The sequence below is a fragment of the Aquila chrysaetos genome, chromosome 5 (genome assembly GCF_900496995.4).
Source record: "Aquila chrysaetos chrysaetos chromosome 5, bAquChr1.4, whole genome shotgun sequence".
Taxonomy (NCBI): domain Eukaryota; kingdom Metazoa; phylum Chordata; class Aves; order Accipitriformes; family Accipitridae; genus Aquila; species Aquila chrysaetos.
This window is the reverse complement of record NC_044008.1, coordinates 29639201-29664323: the sequence shown is the minus strand read 5'-3', so window position 1 is coordinate 29664323 and position 25123 is coordinate 29639201.

The window sequence follows — 25123 nt, the reverse complement described above, 5'->3', positions numbered from 1 at the left end:
TTACTGATGTGGATGGGAGTTGCAGGTTAAAGTCCCTTAGTGCTTTTTGACAGCTTAGTAATGTAAACTACTGAAAGGTTAAAAAATAAAAGAAGCAATGAAAATACCAGAGACTGGTTTTTTAACCTTTGTACAAATAGGCTAAAGTAAAACTGGGCAGGTTGTTGGTTTTTTTTTTTTTTAATTATTTAGCGATGAGGAAAAAAGGAAATAGGTGAACAAAAATTAAAAGAAACTGTTTTCTTCAGTTAATTTTTTATCACCCTGTAGCTTGTCCTGCATGGGTCATCCTGGCAAATGCTTTCAGTAAGGGCTTAGATGAAGTCCTTAAGTTACTCCAGCGCCAATGAATTCAGTTCACTTGAAGACAGCTATGCTTAGGTCCTACTCAGCCGTACTGAAGCTTCACCTGGTGAGCAAGGGATAGAGGAAGATTTGTTATGAACTGTAGTTAAAACAAAATTTTGCAATTCAGCTTGTTTCAGCTGGCAATTCATAATGAACAGAAAGAGATCCTCCTGCTTTGGCTGTGATTGCAAAGATTCCCACTACTTTTCTGGGCTTCAACTTACAGTTAAATTGTGATTTTCCCCTAAGCTTTCTGAGCCAGAGCAGCATATATATACATATATACTGCATTTATACACAATTTTGGAAGTCCTAATGAGTCCCTGGGGAGTCCCTGTTACTGACTGTGACCCTGCTGTGTTAAGTGCTCAGATTCAAACAGATGGCTCAGCTCCAAAACCAGGCAGTTCTTTCCATGTAAGAGCAGAGGTGATGAGTAGATAAAGGGAAACAGATCAAAATGTGTAGCCTACATGCTTTGGTATTTCAAGCATTTGAATTTGTGCCACAGGACAGAAGAAAACCAGTTAAAAAGAGAAGTGGATCTTAGCTGGAACATTCTGGATCCCTACCCATGTGTAGAGGACAGGGCATTCAACTACGAGACCTAGAAAAATCAGGAAAGGAGCATGGTAGTCACAAGTCATGCTTAGTAGCTTTTTCTGGCGCTATCTGAAGAAGATTGTGGTTGATTATTCCCTTAAGCCATACATGCTCACCCTCCAAAAGCTTTTCTAGTCAGACTGCAGAAAAAAAGATTGTAAGAAAAAAGAGACTTGAACAGTGCAGAACCTAAATGAACTTCCTATAAATTCTGTCCTCTACCTTCACCACTTTCAATGCATATAATGGCTTCATTTCTCTGCCATGAGTGAGTTTTGATCTACCACAGTTTGGTTTATGGACCAGACAGAGTGCACAGGGAACTGGTCGTCACCTCCATAGATTACACATTGCATTTTGCTCCTCACTGCATTTAAACTGGGATTCTGCCTCTCTTTGGAAGAGAATGCAGGCAGGTGCACCTGAGGTGATGGTATGCCTGTGTGGATATTAGTCTTTTATTTACCTGGGTTTATGGGAAGACAATAATATCTCATAGCCCTACAAGCCCATGCCTAGGCAAGTGAAATAGGTTCTCAAGTGCAATCCTACAAGATACAAGGAAGAGATCTTGTATATGATGAATCCAACAGCTGTCCTGTTTCTGTGTTAACTGTTACCTGAAGGGTCATCAGTGATTAACCTATAAGTTAGAATGTGGAGAATTAAGAGAGTTTGTTGGCACAAGTCAGGAGGACATTGAACGGACTGAGATGCTGCCTTTCTCAACTCTGGAGCCCAGGTGACAGGGTATCAGGGATATCTCGGAGAGACCAAGAAACCACCTCTTAAAGAAACTTGTGGAGGAATGTGTTTACATGGGCACTAAATTATTTTAGTGTTAATGCAATATAAATGCTATGTAAATGAATATTGCAGCTGAAATCCTATTAATAGAGGTCGGAGAAGAAAAGAGCCATATCTGTGTAGGAAGAACCGCAGTATCTCTATTAGCTAATTCCATCTTATTTTTAGTTGTGCAAAGCATTCCAGCTAATATTTAATATTTCATGTTATTTATAATATTTTCTCTGTGTATTTGATGTTTCCTTTCCTAAGAGCCCTTCCTCTGAATACTGGCTGGCAATCATCAGCATCTGCTTATCAGTATTTTAGTTAAGTTTCCCTGAAGCCCAATGCCATGTAATGCTTTTTGAGCAGATAGAGAGCTCTGGCTCGTACGCCGGGAGAGAGTGAAGCTGAGGGGCAGGGAAGGGAGAGCTCCAGAGGAGGTTGCTCAGCAGCCCCCTTCCACATCACGTGGGGGCAAGGAAACAGTCAGACCAGACTGGGCAGCGCAGTCGGTGGCTGACGCAGGACGCCAACTGTCTGACTGCTGTCCGGTGCCTCTGACGGGAGAGGAGGGGTGTTATCCTTTCAGTGTGTTAGCATTGTCAGAAAGCATCCGTCATAGTGAGGCGAGCGTCGCTCAAAATGTACCGCACGCTCCCCACCTTTAATATTCTGCAGGTGCAGTCTTCAATTAGGCATGAGATTGATTTGCCAGACAACAGTAGCAAAGGGCAGAGAGGACCCCAGATTTTTTCCCGGCTTCAGTCCAAATTGTTTTTATCCCTGTAAGGAACTAACATTACAAACTAACCCCAAATGCTCTTGAATTTAGGGATGTGGGTGTTGAATTTTGAATTGAAATTCCAGCTTTCTTCACTTCAGGGCATTCAGATTCAGCACATTAGAGCAAAAGAGGCTTGAACTGTCAGTTCTCATCCTTTAATATTGCACCAAGCTGGTAGGGCACATTTGCAACGCGCACTGAGATATGTACTTTCCCTTATTCTTTCAACTGACAAAGTACAGAAAACTGCAACACATTTAGGAAAAAGACCTCATATTTGGCCAAATTGAACGTGTTAAGAAATATTAGGTCTGACTGGTTTTGAATTTCCAGATCACACGGGGACAATGAAAGAACGGGTGTCCCAGGAGGAGCTCTAGTCTGCCCAGCCTGAACCCTACTTCACCTGCATGATAGTACATGCTGCTGTGGCAGCTCCTGCCACTCTTCAATGAGCCTAACGTGTTCCCATCTATATATGTAGTAAGCTAATTCCCTTGGGCCAGAACCAGTGAAGACTCCTGCCTTGCACCTATCATGAAGCAAGTGTTGCTGCAGGCACTAACTCGTAGCAGGGCTAAGATGCGTGTTTCCTACCTGCGTTGGTGTTGGCTACTGCAGTCATTTCCCTCACTATAGATACAAGATGTACCTGAGTGAGCTCAAAAGTACTTCCTCCTCTATGGTTTCTCAGGCCTGTGTCAGTGAGAATAGAAAAAAATCAAAATTCAGTGAAAATGATGTGGCATCCAAGGTAAGTGAAAGGATGGTAATGTGAAAGGATGCCATGATGTATTGAGTAAAACTGAAATGTCAAAATGAATGCAAGAGGACCAAATCACAATGATGATAATATGGTGAGCACCAAGCTCTGAAAGGTTTCCTCTTATGGCTATCCAGTAAGACTTTGCTGCTGCAGCAATTTGACTACTGAATGAGAAGATAATTTCAACAGGGGCTCAGGGCAATTGTAGCACATTAAAATGAAAATGGCTTGTTCTGAAAGTGTGTAAAGAGTATGTAGGTGATAGTGGAACTTCAGTAAAACTATCAGCATACCCTTCACCTCTGGTCAACCTATGTTCTAAACAAGACACCCCATGAAGTTACAGTAAGGTTGTAATGGAAGTGCTGAAAAATTACAAAATGCCTGAATTAAGCTTTCTGTGTATCTATCTGCATTTCTGTCTGTACAGCCCTGGGGTGCCCCCTTGTTGTGTATGAATTGTGGCAGTTTGACTGAGGATCACATACTGTTTTTTCTGCAAGGCCATCTCACTCGGTGCCCTGGGTGGACAGCGCTCAGTGATTGAATGGCTCCTCAATATTTTTGTTTTACCCTCCTATTTCAGTGCATGGCCCATGGACATGTTTACTTTGTGCTACTCAAACCATTCCATGCGACAGAATCACAGACGTCCTCGGGGGATTTTTCTATGGTGTTACTCATTGTAAATTTTATTCGTGCAGTATTTTTGTGGTATGAGGGGTGATATTATCTGCATTTTCTATGTGGAGAAAGGCAGACAGATTAAGATTAAAATTGGCCTTTAATTTGGGCAGCTAGTTTGAGGCACCAAAGACCATATATTTTGTTGAGTATTTAGTCCAATGACTAATCTAGCTTTAGGTAGGAATTTTCTGACAAGAATAGGGATGGGATTATTGCTAGACTGTCTTAATCACAAGACCAGTCTTTCTCTTACTGAAATCCTGTCTTCCTCAACACAAGCCTTTCAGCCTCTGTTACAGATGCATTGAGGAACCTCACATCAGAAACCTGAGTCATCCCAGAAAGTGGTCCACCTCATGCAACTTTTATTCTGAGTGTTTGATTCCACTGTTTGAGCTAATGGAGAAACTGGAGGGTGATGGTAGGCTGACATCTTTCATGTGGTCCAGACAGCGTTAGAAGTAAAATATGAACACTACACTAAATTCAACAGTGACAAGCCCAACCTTTGGACAGTTTTGGAAGTTCACCTTAAATCTAGCTAATTTGCAGTATCGTTCACTGAAGGCAGAGCGGTGTGGTCTGCAGCAGCATAAGCAAAGTGATGCAGAGGTCAGAGCTGCAACCGAGCTACCCCAGTCTCCCTGACGGGAACAGCTGGAGGGAAGCAGATGGCACCAGGTGTCCAGCAAAAAGCACTTGACATGATCGGGAGGAAAACTAATGAACAGTTATTGTCACTCACCCATACTCCTACATCTTCCTACATCCTCTTGGTATTTCTTAGAATAACTGTAGATGCCTCATGGCAGCTGTCACATTAGCCCTTCACCAGACAAGGAGATGGGAAACTAACTGTTATGGCTTTAACTGGTTGCAGGGTTACATTTCTCCTAGCAACTTTTAACCTCAAAGCAGAGAGCTGCTTTAGATCTTGTCAATATATGTTCCCGTTAAGATAAAGATAATTAAAGTTTATATCAAGTGAACAGTTTTATTTAATCTGTTTCTTTCCATGCCTTTACCTCCTCCAAACACTGAGTTCCTCATCGCACACCTAAAGCCTTGGACTCCTTCCACAGGCTTTTCAGAGCAGGTGCTCGCTGCCCAAACCTGCTCTCCCCTGCGGACTGGGAGCCTCTGCTGCCTTACCATGCGCTACTCCATAGCAATGCTCTTTCACACCCAGAGCCTGGTTCCTTGCCGCAGTCTTTCCACCTCGGTTCCGTCTCCTTACGTGGTATCTCAGAGTGACCCGCCGGCCGGTCCCCTTCCCGGCTCCATCCCAGAGCCTTGTTTAATCTCAGTCCCTCCTCCTCTGCCAGCAGCCATGGAGCTGCTGGTGTCCCTTCTCCTACGCCTCTTATTTGCAGTGCCTTTTGCTAAAACCCCTACCGCTCATCCTACTTCATTTTCCTCTTCCTTAGCCTCATCCCTGCTCCTTTCAATGCTCCATCTTGCCTCATGTCCATGGCATTCCTGGCAGGAGAGACGGCATCCCTGCTCGTAGCTCCTGAGCCCGGCGCTGCGCAGCCGGGGTCCAGCAGTTACGGGGACAGCCCTCCTCTGTCCTCTGTCAAAGTCCAGCAAAGTTATGAGCCACTGCAAACAGGGGCTTGTAATGCAAAGTGGCAGATGAGTTTAACTCAGCATCACTACTCACTCTGCCAGTGATGGTGGCACCTGTAGCGATCGACAGAGAGCAGAAGACAGCTGATGCGTGTCACTTGCATTACCTGTCCTTACACAATGAAACTGTTTGCTAAAAATTTATTTTTGTCTACCGAAGAGCTGGCTAAATTACGCAGTTCCTTCTGCTTATCTCTGTATCTCTGACGTGCAGCTCACATAAAGCTAGTCACCTGGTAAAGACAGAAACAATGGACAAGCTCCTGAAAAAATGTTCAAATAAGATATAAAATACCTTTGTCCCCACCAAGCGATCCACAATTTTCCGCCAACACAGCTAATAAAATTAAGGCTGTTAACAAACAGATATATCAAAATTCAAGGAGCCAACTGCCCACCTGGACCTGTCTAAACAAATACCAGTGTATTTATGTGACAGCCTCATGATATGTCTAATCTTCAAAGCATTCACACTGCAAGAGGGCTGTTCCGTTTCTCACAAACAGATATTGCAATGATGTAGGATTTGTGCATGGAGATTTTTTTTTTGTTATCAATTTAAAATCAATCAAATGGCAAATCGAATTGGCAAATGGAATTAGCCAAGTGAGCTAAGACACTGCCGAATGTTCAGCTAAATGGGAGCATCGTGTGTAAGTGAAAAAATGTGTAGCTTGCCTGCAAGCATTACATTCTTTGAACCTGTCCTTGCATCTTTTAGGGAATGGTCTGTGCCTTTCAAAAAACAAGAAACTCAGGGAGGAAACCATGGGGGAGCAAATATATAAACAAAATTAACTAGCCAGCTATGACAGTTTAGAACCTAATAATAGTTATTATTTTGAGACATTCAAATTATTATACTTGCACTATTAAGAAAGCTTGGAAAATTTTAAAGTACAAAGCTGCAACATAAAAATATAACAGGTTTGGAGCATCAAGACAATGTTCCATCTCGTGCTATCCCAACATCTCAGCCCAGGCATGATTATTCAGAGGAATGTACTCAAATCACTGTAATTGACAATTGTGTAGTCATCAGGGAAGTTTTTTCCCAAATCTCCTCACAGTTAGTAGATGACTTATAGTTGTTCTCCTTCTGTAACTGCTTATCCTTCTTAATATCCTGATAAACTCTCAGATGCAATGATAACCAGTGGGAATGTAAAAATGATACTGTAAAAACAAACAAGAATGAAGAACTTAAAATTTCCTTTTATCAGTTACAACAAGTTGATTTTGATTTTCACTGAAGAGTTTAACAATACTTAGCTCTTTGTGGTTCATTCCATTCGTAAAGCCAAAGAAAATAACTTCCAAATAAAACTGAGGGTGAAAAATTTAGGCTGGAAATGTTCATTATGCTATGTTCTGGTTTTTTACATGGTGCAAATCAGATAATCTGAACCACTAGTCCCTATGAAGGCGTAGGACTGTCAATACTGAGAAAGATGATTTTGATTCAAAGACTAAGGGTTATTATGCCCTCCCCATAACCAGGTGTCCCAGTGGTTAATTACTGCCACTATTAAATATTGGCACATTGTTTCCATTCTGAATGCTTTTAGTTTAAATTTCCAGCCATTCGATATTGGCTTTGCCTTTTTTTCCAGGTTAAATATTTCACAAACATTTTGAAGAAGTGAATTTACTTTTGATTATTTAATGGAAAACCTTCAATAATTCTTTCTTATTCTGACAGCTCTTCTAAAGTTCAATAATACAAAAAACCATTTTACTGAAGGCACAGCAGACATTAGGCAAAATCCTTTAAAAAAGAAATCCAGGATTCTAGGACAGCCAATGATGTACTGGCATAGAAACCATCTGCCTGTAGCAATGCTACAGGACGTGTACACAAGAATCTGTTCCTCAGTGGACACCAGGGTGCAAAATACTGAGAATAAAAAGAAATGCAAATGCAATTGACAACATCCAGGAGGACAAAACAGCCTGAAGAGCCTAAGCATCAGATCTGCCATGAATCTTCAGTACTACTGCAGAGCACTCCCCCAAAGGGACAGATGGTAGGAAATTCTGCAGTCATATCTGGTTAACCTGAATCCATTTATAAAATCAATATTGCATATCCTTTTAAACTGGTTATCACCTTTTCAGTGGTTATCATCTTTTAGAGGCCATGCTGAGATAAATTGAGAAATCAGACCTCTACTACCTTTATCTGATTCTTTCCCAGGCAAAGAAACTGTTTAAAATGTCCATTTAATTCTACTCCACAGACATCATAATTTATTGTTTTCACTACTGGAAGAAGTAAATGAGAGAGAGTAAGACTGCATTTTTAGAATACATATTTTAAAAATTATTCTAAATTACTTTTAAAGGGTGTTTTCTTCATTAGAGATTTTAGTTTCAATTTTGCATGGTTGAAGAGGGTAAAACCCAAATGTTGTTAAAGGCAGAATATTTAATTGGCTACCTACAATAGCTGGATGAATCACAGATACTTCCAATTCACGCAGTTTAAGGAAGAATCCCTTTTGGCCAGGCTCCTGGCCTTCCTCTGGTCTCCACTTTTTTGGGGGTGGTGGTGAGTCTTACTCTCCTAGAAGCTACAGATCAGGAATTGTACCATCACATACAATATCACTTTGCCCTTTTTAATGGATGGTGAGATTTTTGTTCAATTCAGCAGGAAAGTGGCTTTCCAGACAATTACGCAAGTGAGGTGGGAGTCACAGATCTGCAGCATGGGAGTACAAGGACAGGAATGAAGCTGAGACTCTGCACCCCTCTCAATAAATCTTGTATCAGGCTACGTTTTTTGAGAATGAGGGCTCACATGCGCCGTCCAGAAAAGACAAGCTTTGCCTGGGTTTGATACCTGTATTTCTACGGTCTGAGAGTTTTCCTCTGCTTGGTGAGTCATAGTCATGTACGCAGCAAACTGAATCAACACTGTGACCTTACTCACTAGTCACAGACACTGCATGGATGTAATGGTTTATCTCATGTTTACGGCGCAGAATATTAAAAAAAAAAAGAAACCCAATTAAAATATGATTCACATACCAAAATTTGATTAAAATAGCACTGATCGTGGTTCCCTCGCAGAAGGGTGATCCGGTTCATTACATCAGTTATTTTGTTCAGTCCTGGGTCTGCAAAAGGTCTCCGATGTCATAGCACCGAGAGCGGCAATACCGTGGGATTTCCAACGCGAACCTTCTGGTGCTGTGGGTACTCCTTCAGGAGGGGGCAGCCAGGGTTTTGTCCTTGCTCAAACACCATTTCCCCAACCGGGCGGGGGGAAGAAGGGAAGGGAAGGGCGCCAGGCCTGCGGGCTCTGAGGCGGTTTGTGTCAGCACCTCGGTAAGAATTGAGGAACTTTAGTCATTAAAAAAACAGGTGTCTACAGATTTCAGGCGTTGACGGAGTCAGGCAGCAGCGGAGCAGAGTTTTCGGGGAATCTATATTTGGACTGGAGTCCGGAAAGGCAGTTCGGTAGGATGTCAGTGTGACAAATGTGACAGGCTTATACGAATCTTCGCCTTCTCTTCAGAAAGATAGTTAACAGGGCTTGGAATTACGAAGGGCGCAGATGCAAGATCCGTTTCGTGCCGTGACTTCGGTCGTCTGACTCTCACACTGCACTGGGAGGAGAATCCAGGTGCTGTGTGCTTCACCAAATTTTTCTTCTGATGCCATCCTTTCCTTGACACAGCCAGCAAAGCTCTTCCCCCTTCCTATTCCCCTCCCCGAGCCAACAGGCACTTTAAATATACAAGTACAGCTGAAACTTTCATTTAGATTCCTGACGACTGGCACCACAGTTATTATATCCCCAGACTGACAGTTCCTGCTGATTGGTGCCACTCAATTCAGAAAGCAATATCGCTTTGATATATCAACCTGGCAACTGCCTGCAGGAAGCTATTCTAGTCATTCTCTCTGAATTTCACTCTAAGAAATATACTCCTTTCAACAGGATTTTTCAGGGAAAGAAAGGCAGAACATTTAAGAGAGGGGATGGGAAGCTCAGTATGCCCCCCATAGCCTTAAAAAAGAGCACCTTTTTTCTTATTGAGGAGGTGGTAACTCTGCAGGAGACAAAGACTCTAGGAAGAGCCTTTGCTCCAGGTTTTTACACACTTGAAAAATCCAGGTCTTATTCATAGAAAAAGGAAAGGGTTTTTAAAAATTTACTGCTGACCTATAAGTCCTTTATCAAGAATTTGACATGTTGGTGTTTTAAGAATATGTTGTCTGATGTTTCAGTTCAGGCTTTGTTGTGGAGCTTAAGGGTCAAAGTGTCAAGATGTTATGGAGCAAAAACAGTTGGGAGAGTTGTGCTCAGCAGCACTTCAGCTGGGAGGATTAGGAGAGAGTTCCCCGGGATACTGACAGTACTCAGCCGCCACCAAGTTAGGGAACAGTCCACCTGCCCAATGCGGGAATTGGTGAAAAGTAAAGACGAAAGCGTACTTTTTAAGAGTTTCTCTCAAAGGTGGAAACTAACACAATTGGGATATAAGAAAGGAGGTAAATGACTTTTATTTAAACCGTGTAGAAGGAAGGAAATCTGAAATCAAGGATTTGTAGAACCAGAGTACTATTAGACCAAAGTCACTACATAGTCCTGTATATATTTGTACTGATGACCTAGTACGAGGCTAATCATGTTCTCTTGCCAAAGTGCTTTCTATTTTTTCTGAAAGACGTTATCAAACAACCTCAGTCATGACCAGCTCTTCTAATCTTATTTCAAACAATGGTCTCAGGACAGAAATGTTCCCTCTGTCCCATGGCACAAGCAAAATCTGAACTTGAGTTCCCTATGCAGGCAGCTGGGGTTGGCCTGCCAGGGTACTCTGACATGCACAGAAGACAGTTTTGGGGATCCATCCCTTAGCTCTCCTGCAGTTCCTCTGTTTGCTTTTGTTAATGCTTAAGAAAGTTTCACTTCAGTTCCTGGGGAAGAATTGCCTGGCTACTACTTATTTCTAATAGTCTTTCCTATTCCTAAGTAACTGCTTTTCATAGAGGTAGGTTATTCTTACAATAGCAATGCAAGCCAGAGCCTGTGGTTCAACCTGAAAGCTTTGGGAACAGACACGGGTGTATGCTGTGAAGTGTTTTGCTAGAATTGCCAATAGCAAGAGCCCAAGGACTTTCCAGAAATGCAGGTGGCTGCTTATGATTTCTTCATCTTCTCTGAATGTGATTGCATTCCCTTTAGCTATTGTGTGTAGCATCCTTCCATTTAGAGTTATTTTCTTAAGTGTATCTGGAGGGCAGCGGAAGGCTTTTAATGAAGCTGTATTGCATGCTTCGGTAGTGCTGTATGAGAATATTCATTCAATGGTTTATTTAAGAAGGAAGCAGATGTTTTTGACATGTCAGAAATGTAAGAACTCTTTAACTTGGTGAACTGCTTCCATCAGTTCCTACAGATGTTATTCACCTGTGTGCGTCTCCAAAGAAAGAAAGAGTATTTACAAGCAGCAGAGAACTCCTCCTGAATTCTCCAATGTGCTGGTGCGGACAGAGGTCACAGCATCCCTGTGCACTTTGTTATTAATACAATTGTAGGTGGAGCAGGTCTGACACCTATTATATTAAACCCTATTAATGGAATGCCTGGTTAAAACTACCCAATTTTTTTAAGATTGCTGTATAGCTGCTAGCTACAGTGATTTAAAGGCCAGTTATTCAGCACATTTTCCCAAAGATTTGTACTGATTTCCTTGTAACAACAAAACCACAGTTGCTTTATCTTCTTACCCTTCCTGTTCCTGCTATCACCTCTTGGTCCCCTTGGTAGGGTGTAACATTTTACACTTTATCTGTCTGTTTGCATACAACCAGTAAAATAATTAGGTCTCCTGCTTCAGCACACCTGTGAAGATGCCATGATGTAAAACAGGCTTTTTTATGTTTCTTTCAAAGCTACTGTTACCTGCATGAAGCTGTATTTCTGAATGACTTTATTGCCAAGAAGTTAGAACATGAGGTAACTGACAGCTCTCTGTATCTGCACACCCTCACATCCTCATTTACATGCATGAAAGTGAGTGAGAAAAAGAAAAAAAATGCTATATTGCCATGGACTGTTAAGGCAGCTGCAGATCATATTAAAAACCTAGACTTTTTGTGTTTGTGCTGGAGCTGGAAGAACATGCAAAATGTTTCTGTCCAATTGGCAGGTAAGTTGATTAATGGACTACCATCTAAGTGGAGCACCGGCGAATCGATGGGTTGTGGTCAGGCCAGGCGACATAGTGCAGTCATCACGTTTGCTAGGCTGGGCACATACACTGCGTCTGACAGGAGCAGTACTGGTGGCCTTGCCCTGTACTCACCCTAACCGTGCTACGAGACACCTTGGCCCACACAGTGAAATGCATCTCAACCCCCCCACTATGAACCATTAAAAGGAATATTGCAATGAACCTACTGTCTCCTTTCTGAGCATTCAGTCAAGTAAAATTTGCATTTATAATTGTGCTCATTCAGAAGCGTATAAACCTCCCCCTCCGCAGGACAATATTTTGGATGGTGTCAAGAAAGAGTTAAAGAGTTCTTTGAGGGAGGAAGAGAAAATTTGGGACTATACTTGTAGCTGAATTATCTTTCTTACGTAGCCAACAAAAAACGCACCCCGGGAAAACAAAAGGTTGACAAGGGAAAATGTTTCTGGAAAATGTTCCTTTTTCTGGTGCTGACTCCCTTTTATGCCCTCTTTGTTACAGAAATGCAGCACCTGGTCAGATGGGCTGCTCATATAGCTAGCAAGTCCTTCTCAGTGTCTGGCTGTTGAAGGCATTGATTTATCTCGATGTGTCGGTCACGGCTCACAACAAAACGGTGAGATTTGCAAACTACAGGCTTTTTTTTGGACATAAAATGGAGAGGGAGATTTTTTAAAAAATGGGGAAAAGCTGAAGATGGAAATGACTGCTTCGGAGTGACAGCAGGATCCGTGTGTTTCTCTCCTAAGCATTCCTGGAGATTTCATAGAAGCGGGCTGAGGTGGTGAGGCTGCCAGTCTCTTTCCCTCCAGCTGGTTATCACTGGGATGTCTCCCAAACATGAGTAAGCCTCATGGAGGACACAGTGGTACTGGGGATGATGAGAAAGCCAGGAAGGTTTAACTTGCTTCCAGTATCCCATGCGCCCCTCCATTCGGCATTAATGACCTTTCCACTCAAAAGGGCTGACAGCTTGCTTTGATAAATTTAACCAGTAAAACCATAAATGGATAAAGAGTGTCCTTTTCTTCATTTTTCCCCCCAGCCCATTCAGTGAAATAGTCTCAACATATTGAGCTGAACAGGGAGCATGTTTTGCAGTTTTCTTTGGGATGAAAGGAAAAGGCTATGACATCCCAGGGAATTCTCAGAAAATGTGACACACTTCACAATGTGAATCAACAATCTGATTTATACTGTGTGCAATATCAACCTCGTCTGGGTGTGTAAGATGCCATTGTAGATGTCAATGAAAGAGGACAGCAATGAATGGAAAGGAAAGGAAAGGAAAGGAAAGGAAAGGAAAGGAAAGGAAAGGAAAGGAAAGGAGAAAAGAAAAGAAAAGAAAAGAAAAGAAAAGAAAAGAAAAGAAAAGAAAAGAAAAGAAAAGAAAAGAAAAGAAAAGAAAAGAAAAGAAAAGAAAAGAAAAGAAAAGAAAAAAGAAAAGAAGAAAAGAAGGGGGAAAAAAGCTGCAGGACTAAATCCAAGCCTTTTGTAAGTGGGCATTACTCCACTGAGTTCACATAAATGATAGTATTCTGCTGAGAAGGACAAAAAGGATATAAGGTTTTGACAGACTGGTTTCATGCAACCTGGGATTCAGTCATTCCACTTGTACAATGTCTTCTCCACTGACTCAGAGGGACTGGTACCTCAAGACCCACTGCAAAAATACTCCACCTATGTTTCTCCCACAGCAACAAAGAGAGGTGAGAATGTTATTAACAATGAGTCAGACCACTGAATTCTCTCTAAGTGTTCTCAGGACTGCGTAGCAAATTTATAAATTCTCAACATTTTCTGGTTAATGGTCTTATAGCAAGACTACCTTCACAGATTCCACTCCCAGCTATTTGCAAACTTCATTCTTAATGGGAAATATTATTTCGGTTTTGTCAGTTGCATTTGTAGAAAGTCTGCACTGTTGACAAGGTTTTCTGAGTTTGCTGTTGTTTTCCTAGAGCTACTCTGTACATTTTCAAATGAAGTATTTCTTCGTAATAAGATATGTCAAACTTCATTTTGCAGTGAATCAAAGAGATTCTGCGTTGAAGTGCCTGGGGAGAACTTTAGAAACTGATGCGTGACTAGAATTAAAATTTGAGGTTAGGCAGTTTGTCCTAAAACTCAAGTTAAACATCAAAGATTCCCAGCAGATGAAAAAAAGATACCCTGTGTAGAAGATAGTCCAGGATAATTAATAACATTTGATTACTTACTTGTTTTGCTCCATTTCAGTATTCCGGCTTGATAAAGTTCCACTGACATACTGCTCACATGCCTATATTTACTTGAGAATATATACTTCTGGAACCCATCAGAGGCACTACCTGAGCCTGAGATCTGGTCTTATTTCCTACACTTAACAGGCTCAAGGCCTGATTTACAATTGCTTGGAAGCTTCCAAAAAAAATCCAGATTCTAGAGGCAATGGTGCTACTGCTTCAGAAGGTGGTAGTCTGCCTCTGAATCATAAGTGAAAACATGCTCCAAAGTCGAGGGAACCAGGGAGATGGTGAACAGTACATAAATCTCAATACTGCAAAGTACTAAACACTCTGGTACTGCTCCAGTAAAGCACTTAAATGAGTGACCAGTCCCTTCTCAAAAATGGACCCATGCAAACCTGCCAGGCTGGATTGAGTCAAAATCTTTGGTACTGTGGAAAGCTGGGCTCATGCCTCTTTCTGTGATACAGGACACAGCTGGGTTGTTTTCATCAATTATAGTAATAGTCTGCATAACTGAGTTTTCGTACAGTGGAGTCAGTTTATCTGTTTCCAACAGCACAATGGTGGGCAGAAAAAGGAAGAAAACAAGTAAAGGATCCAGGATGTTATGAACCATTGACCTATATTTAAAAAAAAAAAAAAAAATCAAGTTTATGCAATGGCTTAGTTTTTGAGTACTCAGATTAAAAATTAAGATTTTCAGAAAATGGTCTACGTTTGCCTATGAAGATTGTCCTCCATGAGATGTTTCAAGATGCGTACTGACAAATAAAGGCATTCAAAATCAATAGTCACTTCGAACAATATAACTGCCTTAAGTATAGAACAATCTCAAATTATGTCTCTGTGTGTACATAGATATATATGTATATATATGCTGTTTTCTTGTTCATGAAAGAAGAACTTTTGTCAGACACTACATGGATGATTCTGAGTGGATATTCAACACCAATTCCTCTACTGAAATTACAAAAAGATACTCACATTTAGAGAAAAAAATCTATACGTATATTCCAAAATTTTTACCATAGCTGCAAAAATTGTGATGTCCCAGGAAAAAGAAATCTGTTAGCTGAATATTTTAGGCTGTTAGAGATGAAGAATAAATGTCTTTAATAGTTTGCTGTTCTATAGACATGAATAAGAAGGAGACTTCTATCCAGCTTGCTTTATGGTATAATACTCAAAACATATTTGGAATATAATTTCTATGATCATGATTACCGAGTCATAGTTTCAAAGCTTGTTCCCCTCCCTTCTCTTCCCTTCCCAAAATGCCTACTAAAAGTGCATCGTATTGAAATATCTGAATCTTTGCCTTTTCTGTCTCTCTTCTGCACTAGAATCCATCAATCTTAGGGTACTCATCTCACAAAATAGCAGATAGGAAAAACTAAAAAGTTACACCCAAGATAGCGTGAGCTCCCTATCTCCATCCTTTTTACAGCAAGAGACTTCCTTTTTCCATATTTATAAAAACCATGTCTTTGTAGCAAAGATTTCCCTCATCTCAGCTTTTCTTCTGTGTTGCATCTCAGGCCAGCCAGCATTTACTGTACTTCTCTGCAAAGCATAAGTTGCTCCTTGAGATCCTTTAAAATAATACAGATTTTGCAATTATTGTGATTATTTCAGTGCTGTTACATGGTTTTATAAAACTTTTACTTTTTTTTCCTTAATATTAGAAATATTAGAATAATACAAGAAAAAATATTGTTTATGCAGAGAAAACATCCATAAAGAAATAAGTTTTCTTTGGACAATACTACTACATTAAAGTGTCATGGCATAAATAGAACAGCTTCACATAAACATTAATCTTGTAGTGCAATAAAAATGATTAAACGCCATAGCAAAATGGAATTATCAGCACCTGACCACATCTGTGAAATATTTCAAATACAGAGGAGATCTGTAATGTGTTTGTTTTGTTAAACTTAGAGCATGGAATAAAAACATTCACTTCTGCATTTTCCTGATTGCATTTTTTATTTCTTTACAAAGGGAGCATCAGTGCATGTGAACAAAACAGTTCCACTCAGTAGGGCACATAGCTCAGAGCATTCTGTCCCATTTTCAGTGACCTGGAAAGCACAAAGGCTGTTGTGCAGAAAAGAAGAAAAAAGAGAAAAAGAAAAAAAAAAGAGAGAAAAAAGACTTACCGGCATAGCTGTAGACAAATAGTACCTTCATTATCAACATAAATTTGAAACCTATCAGTTTCCTTGGAGAAAGCGATTATCTTGGAAATGGAAGTATGGTGCTCTATCTCACCACGGTTTCATTTGGGAAATGTTGAAAAACAACAATGATAATGAATTTGAAAAGCAACATCTCTGTTATTGTCACAATAGTAATAAATGAAAGACAAAAAAGCCAGACACTGAAGAAAACGACGGGACAATGCCTGTCATAGGAGAACTCTTATCATGTAGGACACCACTGACTAAAGCACTATTTTATTTCACGGTCTTTCTTTGTGGAGTATTACACAACATAATGAGACATTATTCTGGTTATACAAAATCAATTGGAATAAATTCCAGAATTATCACACAGTGACTACAATTCAACACAGCCACATTGAAATGAAGAAGACAATAGGGCTTCTTTCCACTGCTGTATACATGACCTTTCTCATAGTCACCCTGTAGCTAAAGGATACATGTCACTGCTTCCCCTGCTCTCCTGTAAAATCACCGTGTCACTCACCTGGCAAGTATTTAGCCTTCAGGGTAAGACACAGGCACACAAGGGGGTCAGTGCAGTGGGTACTCATGGAACGACTGGGAAGGGAATTTTGGCAGCAATAATGCTGGGTAAGGTAGAGATAACACTCCAGATGATGAGAAAGATCCCTGAGCAGGCACTGTATGGATGCGATAAAAGCTTTGCTAACAGCGGCGGTGATTCAGGTGGAGTTTCCCCATGCCACAGAAGGTGGCAGGCAAAATTTAATGGAGTTCTCACACTGGGTATGGGACCAGTGCATAAGTGGGACTGCAGGACATGAAAAAGTGATTAGTCAACTAGAAGAGGAAAAGCTATTTCTTCCCTCTGACTTAGGGCCATGATGATTATTTGCTACTGTCTGTTTTTAATGAGACATCTTGTTGGTGGCCAATGGATAATTCTCAAGCACTGACAGCACAAGCTCGACTCAGGATGTTCTGTAGTGTAACAAGTGCAAATGAAGAGGTAAATTTCCCCTTGTGGATATACTTTGTCTGCAAAAGTTGCATCTGTAGTTCAGTTATGCATAGAAATTTGAGTAGTCCTACTTCTAACAGATGGCTAAAAGGTTAAATCATTTACCTGGAGAGAGATATGCAAACCAAGCACACATTTCAAAATACGAAGCTCATTTTTTCTCGCCAACTGGGAAAGATGGCCTTGATCTGGCTAAAAATATCCATCAGTGACTACCACCTTCACAGTAAGTTATTCTTAATATGCTAAATCCAAATATCTGTAGAAATCCATATCCATTTCTTCTCATATTATCGTCAATCTTTAGGTATTATGGTGCAGAAAAAAATATCTGGTTGACACTGGCATCCTGCATCTTCCATCTTTGTTCTAGTCTTACATATAGCTGAGACCTAGTCACTCTTGCTAAAATTACTGGCATTAGAAGTAGGTAAAAACAACAGTAAGATCAAAGCATTGGAATAAATCAGTACGATGCAACAGAGCTTACAAGGACTATGGTATTTTGTTCTGTGCAAACCTGCAATTAACCATGTTTGTTTTTAAAATTGATGAGATGTATAACAGCATGATGGATGTCTTCTTTATAATTCCTCCCATGAAGACTATTCAGAAATAGGATAAACCTTGTATTTAAAGTTATTAGCGACTATTCCTGCTTTTAACTGGAGAAAGAGTGGCAGATCTATAAAAATAATATTCCAAAATAAAATTAGCTTTAAATAGGAAAAACCTCAGAATTATACTACCAAAAAATAAATGACTACCACTAATATGAGAGACTGTCTCATTCAGAGGAGTCCTATAAAAATCTAAGACACAATCGCATCAACTAGCTCCTCAATAAAGCAAAAAGCATTATGATGTGGCTTTAAAATCATGTGAAAATCAGATACATTGTGGGAAAATGGTGCTGGAATGGTGACATCTAATACATAAAAGGCTATCTAAAATAACACCGATCAGTACTTAGGAATATTTTACTCATACACTGTGATGTGCTTGTGAGAAAAAAAAAAGGAAGAGGTAAAATAAAACTTACTTTAAGACGGCAATTTGTTGAATGAAGAAGTGAGGTCACAGAAGAATTATAATCTTTGATTAGCATATTATGTAAAAACACTGAAACTATGAAGAATAATTCTTCTAAGTGTCCAGTGTCTGTACAAAAATCGTCATGAGAGTAACCAAGCTGAAGCCAGATACACAAACCTCAATGCTAATATCCATATTTGTATTTTTAAAGTACAATAACAAATTATTATTATATTGCCACACACATTTGCAGTCTTAAATAACACACGTAAGACTGCAAAAATGAAATGTATCATAGTTAAATGTAAGACGAACATATGCAGCAAAATGTGTCAATAGAATATGCATTTATCAACAAATTTCCCAAGATTTCTGACTGGTTTTACACATGATACAATCCAAATTGTGTTGTTTGTGTCATGATATTGCAAATGGATAATGGCCCACGCTCCACTCAGCTCTGCAAAACTACTGGATGTGAGTTTATTTGCACATTAAGATCAGTCAAATGAGTTAGCAGAAACATTAGAATACACAAGAAAGCAGTAATTAAAAAACAGTGTTAGAAAAGCAACATCCAGACAGATTCAAAAGATCAAGCATTAGCTGATATTAAAACATTCCATTGTCAACATCCATCAGACTCTCCAGATTATGGATTCTTCTCCAGTTTAAGTCACTTCAGAAAAAGCCATTCTAAGAACAAAAATTGTCTTCTGGAAAATGATGATTCTGACTGGAAATGTTTGGTTGTGTAGGGGTAGAATCTTATACCTGAAAAATCAACTTTCCTCTCTACTCTCATTTTCTTCTCCTCCCCTCAATCTTCCTATACCTGTTATATATCTTTTAACTTCTTTTCCTTTTTCCCTTCATATTCACTCATTTATGAAGCTTTTTTTTTCTGTTTCTCTATCCTTCACACATCACCGTTTATCATCTTCCTTTGTTCTTTCTTTTCTCTTCCACAATTTCCCTTTTCTTTTTTTTTTTTTTTTTTTTTCACTTTTTAACTAATTTTTTGTAACTTCTTTCCCACTAAGTCTCTGCTTCTGGAGGGAACAATAATACCCCCAGGTCTTCACAGTTTGATACTATCAAGTCTTCTGTGGTAGTTTTACAGAAATGGCAAAGTCCCTTGGAAAATGCACTGACGAAAGACTAGATAGGCTCCAGTCCTGTGCTCAGATCTGTTACTATTCAGCTTTGTGATTTTTGGTAAATTTTTGAGCTTTGTTGCCTTGCTACTTTTAATTTGCCTTCATATGGTGTGGTTTAACCCCAGCCAGCAACTAAGCCCCACGCAGCCGCTCACTCACTTCCCCCCTACCCAGTGGGATGGGGGAGGGAATCGGAAAAAAAAATGTAAAACTCATGGGTTGAGATAAGGACAGTTTAATAGAACAGAAAAGAAGAAACTGATAATGATAATGGTAACACTAATAAAATGACAATAGTAATGATAAAAGGCTTGGAATATACAAGCGATGCGCAGTGCAATTGCTCACCACCCACCCACCGACGCCCCATTACTCCCCGAGCGGCGATCCCCCCACCCCCACTCCCCCCGGTTTATATACCGGACATGACGTCACATAGTCTGGAATACCCCTTTGGCCACTTTGGGTCAGCTGTCCTGGCTGCGTTCCGACCCAACTTCTTGTGTCCCTCCAGCCTTCTTGTTGGCTGGGCATGAGAAGCTGAAAAATCCTTGACTTCGGACTAAACATTACTTAGCAACAACTGAGAACATCAGTGTGTCAGCAACATTCTTCTCATACCAAACTCAAAAACATAGCACTGTACCAGCTACTAGGAAGACAATTGACTATCCCAGCTGAAACCAGAACATATGGGCACAAGTAATGGAAGGTAAGTAAGTCCTTCAATTTTAATTTGCTTTTTTAAAAAAAAAAAAAAAATCCCTTAGGCTGACCAGGAATAGACATATATGAAGCTCACCTATGTGCTGTAGCTGGCCACTGCTGTCTCACATTCACCACCGGCTGGTTGGTTGGTGGCTGGTGGCTGGTTGGTTGTTGAACTGAATAGTGCTAGTTGAAACCCCTTGACTTGCTACCCTTATGGAAAGTGCTGGCTCTTGTTTTAGTTACCTGCACCTACTTTTTCGTTACCTGTACTGAGAATTACATAGGGTACTCTCCAGTGCTAGTGGGCACCTTGATAATGCCACGGGATTGTTACAGAAAGTTGCGTGCAGTAGTATCAGGGCCCTGCAATGAGTTTTGAGGGCAGCCTTTCCGTACGTGTTTACAAGGACTGGGGGTGCTGTCGGAGGGATCCCTCACGCAAGTTGTCCAGACTGTGTTGGCAGAGGGAGAGACACACTGGGGGTGGTTATAAAGATGAATGTCCTTTGGAGCATGTTTCCCTGTCATGCCAACTGGGCAGCTCTCAACATAGCCTGGAGTTGCCTCATGAGCGAGGCAGAATGAATAGAGAAACAGTTTGGCCTCAAGGATCCTGCCAAGGATTATCTAGAAAACCATAGAATACCGTGAAGTTTGCTGTGAATGAGTAAACAGGTCCTTAAAGTGTAAGTGTTGTTAACACTGTGTGAACAATCAAGAAAGGCAGTGCTGTGGATAAATAAATGAAGTCAGCTAAACTGACTTCATGGCACTAAACATGGCACTTCAGTAAGGTCATTACTGTGCAAGTTGACCTGAACTATATTTTGTAGTCACTGCAATAGGTGTGTGAATTTTTAACTTGAGAAGTATGTTGGTATTTGTCATGAAAAGAGCATCAAGAATATATATCGTCTCTGTGTCCTTCTCTTTTCCCAGACTCTCCTCTCCTTAGTTTTCTTCTTTTGCCCTCTTTTTTTCAATTTTCTTGTATCCTTTCTTCAGTTTTTCTTATCTTCCTTTCTCTGCATTGGTTCTTTGCAAGATGTTGAAACAAATCTTAATATGTGCTAATGAGTATTCCTAAGTACATTTAAAATTTACATAAGGAGGAGCAGAAAGAGAAAAAGAAAGAGTGTGCTGAGGAGAAGAAAGAGCATAGCTCAGTGTTGCTTCCAGGTTTAGCTCATTTCCATAGTCAGTTGTGGTAAGTCCTGTGGCATTTGTTGTGGCAGGAAGGAAGGAAGGAAGAAATGCAGACAGAGTTTACTTTAATTTTTTTCATAAAGTAATGTTGAAATTCCACAGAACCTCTTTCAGGCTCCCAGCAGAGCTGCTTAGTCACTGTGATATTTTCCAAAACACAGTCATTACCTGTACCTGAAGATTCATTTCCAAATTAAGAAAAAAAACCAGCAGCACTTTTTTTTCCATGAATGAAGCTGAGAGCAGAGCAATAGAAGTCATGTTCATTACATGCAGCTCTGCTGTTTTGACTCATCCAAAATTCAAAACACACCGTAAGAGCCTCAGTCCTTCGTACGAGGGGATGAGGCCCCATGAGGACGAGGCTCTGCTGCAGCCAGTGTTGGAAGATGAAGAAGCCGAGGAGAGCAAGAGAAGCCTGGTGTACTGCAGGGTGTTGCAGCGCTTGTGCGTGGCACGGGGCTTACAGATTTTGTACCAGCCGGGTGTGGATTTGTTGGGCACAACACAAGGAGCCACCCTTGGAGCCCACACGCTGGAGGAGGCAGCCGGCATGGCGGGCGTCGTGCAGAAAGGCTCCTCCAAGGACCAGTGGCACTGGGAGAGGGAGGGTCGCTGCTCTCTTACCGGGGAAGGAAAACAGCAATATTGATGCAGTGAAAACTGCTGCTACCCTCGTTAGCACTTCAGTCCTCATCTCTCAGAAGAAGAGAACAGCTCTCTGGAGGGCTCTGAGGAGAAAGCCATTAGTGATTAAGAGCCGCTCAGACGCTATAATAGTGGAGGCCATACAAATTAATATAGCCCCAGCTCCGAATGAGAGGGAGACACTGTCTTTGTGTGAATGAAGGAGGATGCCAAACTCTACCCCTTCCTCACCGTTATTGCTTCCCTCCTGCATGGGGATTCCTCTTAAAAGTCCTTGCATCCTTCTTTTTCCTCTCATGGTGTAACAGCATCTTCTACTCCCTTGAACACCAAGATGCCAGCTACTTCCCAGTGAAGGGGCAGAAGAAAAAGCCCCTTTCTAAAAGCTCAAATCAAGCTATAAATGACTGGGCGGGTTCCTCCTCCTCTGGATTACTGGTTGAAACGTCTTTGGCAACTTCTCTACTGAAAGAAAAGCTCTGAAAATATGTGTCAAACTAAAGCTCACCAGATCCTAGTCCCACTCCTTACCTTCTCAGCCTCCTGAGAGTCTGGCTGGCAGGCTACTGGGTGAGGGTCTCCAGCTCACAGAGCCCAGGCATGTGGGACAGCCCCGCGGCACAGACAGCAGTCACTGGCTGCCAGATGGTGAGCCAGGAGCTAGATTTGGCAAGAGACCGAGCTCCCAGATGTGTCAAACAAGCTTCCATCCCGGGTGAGCCCTGTCCCTGCTCACAGGTGGATATCTTCGAACTGCAACACCTGCTGAGCAGGATTCCCAGCACGCTGGCAGGAATGTGCACAAGTTTTGGGTAGAAACCTGCCCGATGGTCCAAGTTCCTTCGAATGACTGCCTGTGTTTTGGCTGAGGCTTGCTGAATTAGAACCCTCCTCACAAAACATTTTGGTCTCAACGAATCAGCATCCTGATGGGAAAGCAGCTTTAGCCAAAGAGGTGTCTGTCACTGAAATCCGTATTCAGAATTATTCTGCTCTGTGGGCAGGACAGGATTCCTGGTAGGTCCCATCCCCGCAGACTGTCCTAAGGAGAACCAGAGAGAGGGTGTGCCACAACATGGGAAGGGATTTAACCTCCTCTCGCCCTTTCACACTGGGACCATTTCTACTCTTGCACGTGTATAAGCATCTGGATCTGCATTTATACTTACATATTTAGATTATTGTCACTCTATACTGTCTAAGCTCTAAGCAATTTATGTATTTTTTGTCACAGCTCTCCTGAACTTGCTACCTGGTTCACAAAGACTGAAGCACAAAGCACAGTTCCTTAGACAGGAATAGGTGCTGAACAGAACACAAATCTCAACACACTGCCTGTTATCAAATCATGATTTTCATATTCCTGTTTTCACAGCTTCTACCAGCATGTTTTCTACTTGCAGTCTGTTTCCTACCCTGAGAGATCAAATGAAGAATTGCCAAGACTGGAGTCTTGTGAAGATTTCCTTCCTCAAAGCTGTTTCCACTTATTTTACTGTGGAACGGAAGGAAAAGACAGGGCCAATCCAACACTTGTCTTGAATTTTGGAAGGACTGAGTACCAGTACACATGCACTGAAGTACTTTCCTTCAAGAAGCTGTGTTTTATTGCTTTGTTTGGGTTGAATTATGTGATTTCTGTATTTACTTTGTTAATAATAGACTCTGTATATGAATAATTCCAGGTTGCTTAAAATATTTCCAACAGAGTAGAATATGTTATTCAGACTGTAGCGGATCCTTGACTTCCTGAAATTATTATAGTAACATCATTGATAGATACCGTATAGAACTTAGACGATCTTTCATAATAACTTCTCTCTCTTTCACTTTTTGTTAGGAAAAAAAGTTTTTGTTTCTGTGCTATCTGGGGGGATGGTGCCATATAGCATTTTTTGCTAGTGCAGTCATTTCAATAGAACAGGCTTTGACAAGTAGGTGGTGTACGGAAAATGTTTTCAAATAGCCCATGTGCATGAAAAATATGGCTTCAACCATAGCTTCGATACATTTTCACACAATGCTTTAAGATGCTTCTTAAAGACTTCCAGTTATCTACCCTGCTTCATGCATGGCCAAAGGATCTCACATAGAGCTTCTTATTATTTAAGAAGCTGGTGAAGATTTCTATATTAGTACCTAACAGAATTGCTGAATCAACCATTTCCAGGTTGCTCCTATCTTTACATTTACACTACAGAATGGAGTAACGGAGTCTAGGCAGCACAAACTTTTCCTTTCCCTTTGATTAATGTTAGACATATAAAGGAGACACAGTGTTTTAATACATAAATCTTATGCACTTACTGTGTTTTAACACATATCCATGTGCATATCACTGTAATTAAGAGTCTTGCCAAAGAAGAAAGAATGAAACTTCTAAGCAAGCTGAGATTAAAAACACTTGGACAACTGATGCTCTCTGGTCATCCAAACATAAAAAAAGAGCCACTTTCATTGTTCTTGGTACCTATTTAATGAAAAGGAGCCCTTTGCCTTTCACAGAAACAAATCTTCCATCCAGTCAGACACCTCCTAACTTCTAATTACCCATTACGTTGGCAAAAAAATCCATCCAATTATCCAGCTTCTTGGCTAACTCTTAGTGTTTCCTTTTTTTCACCAGCACCTTTATAGCCTTGTCTAGATTCTTCCCTCAACTTATTTCCTGAAGGCTTTCTTACATTCAGGAAGGATAGTGGTTGCAGTTGTTGAGAATAGGAAAAATATCTGACTGTCAGGAGCATATGGTTGGCAGCTGAGTGAAGCATATGTCACTTTCTCTTTCAACGGATTCACGTAGATTTTTGAAGAGCACTACAAATAGTACTAGGCCTTTGAGACCTTGGAGAGAAGGAACAGTTACACATCACCTTTCTTTCTATTTCTCTATTGGCTCCCTCATTCTTTTTTGAATTGAATACCAGCATCCTGTCTTCACTTTTAAGATTCTTCTCAGCTTATCTCCCCTGCTAACTCTTCCTGCTAATTCACTCTCAAACTGATAATTATGACAAAATCCATCTTCAAATTTTTAAACAAGAAATATTGTTGCTCATGCTGCCCCACGAGGCACTCCAGATAAATACCTCAAAGCAGCT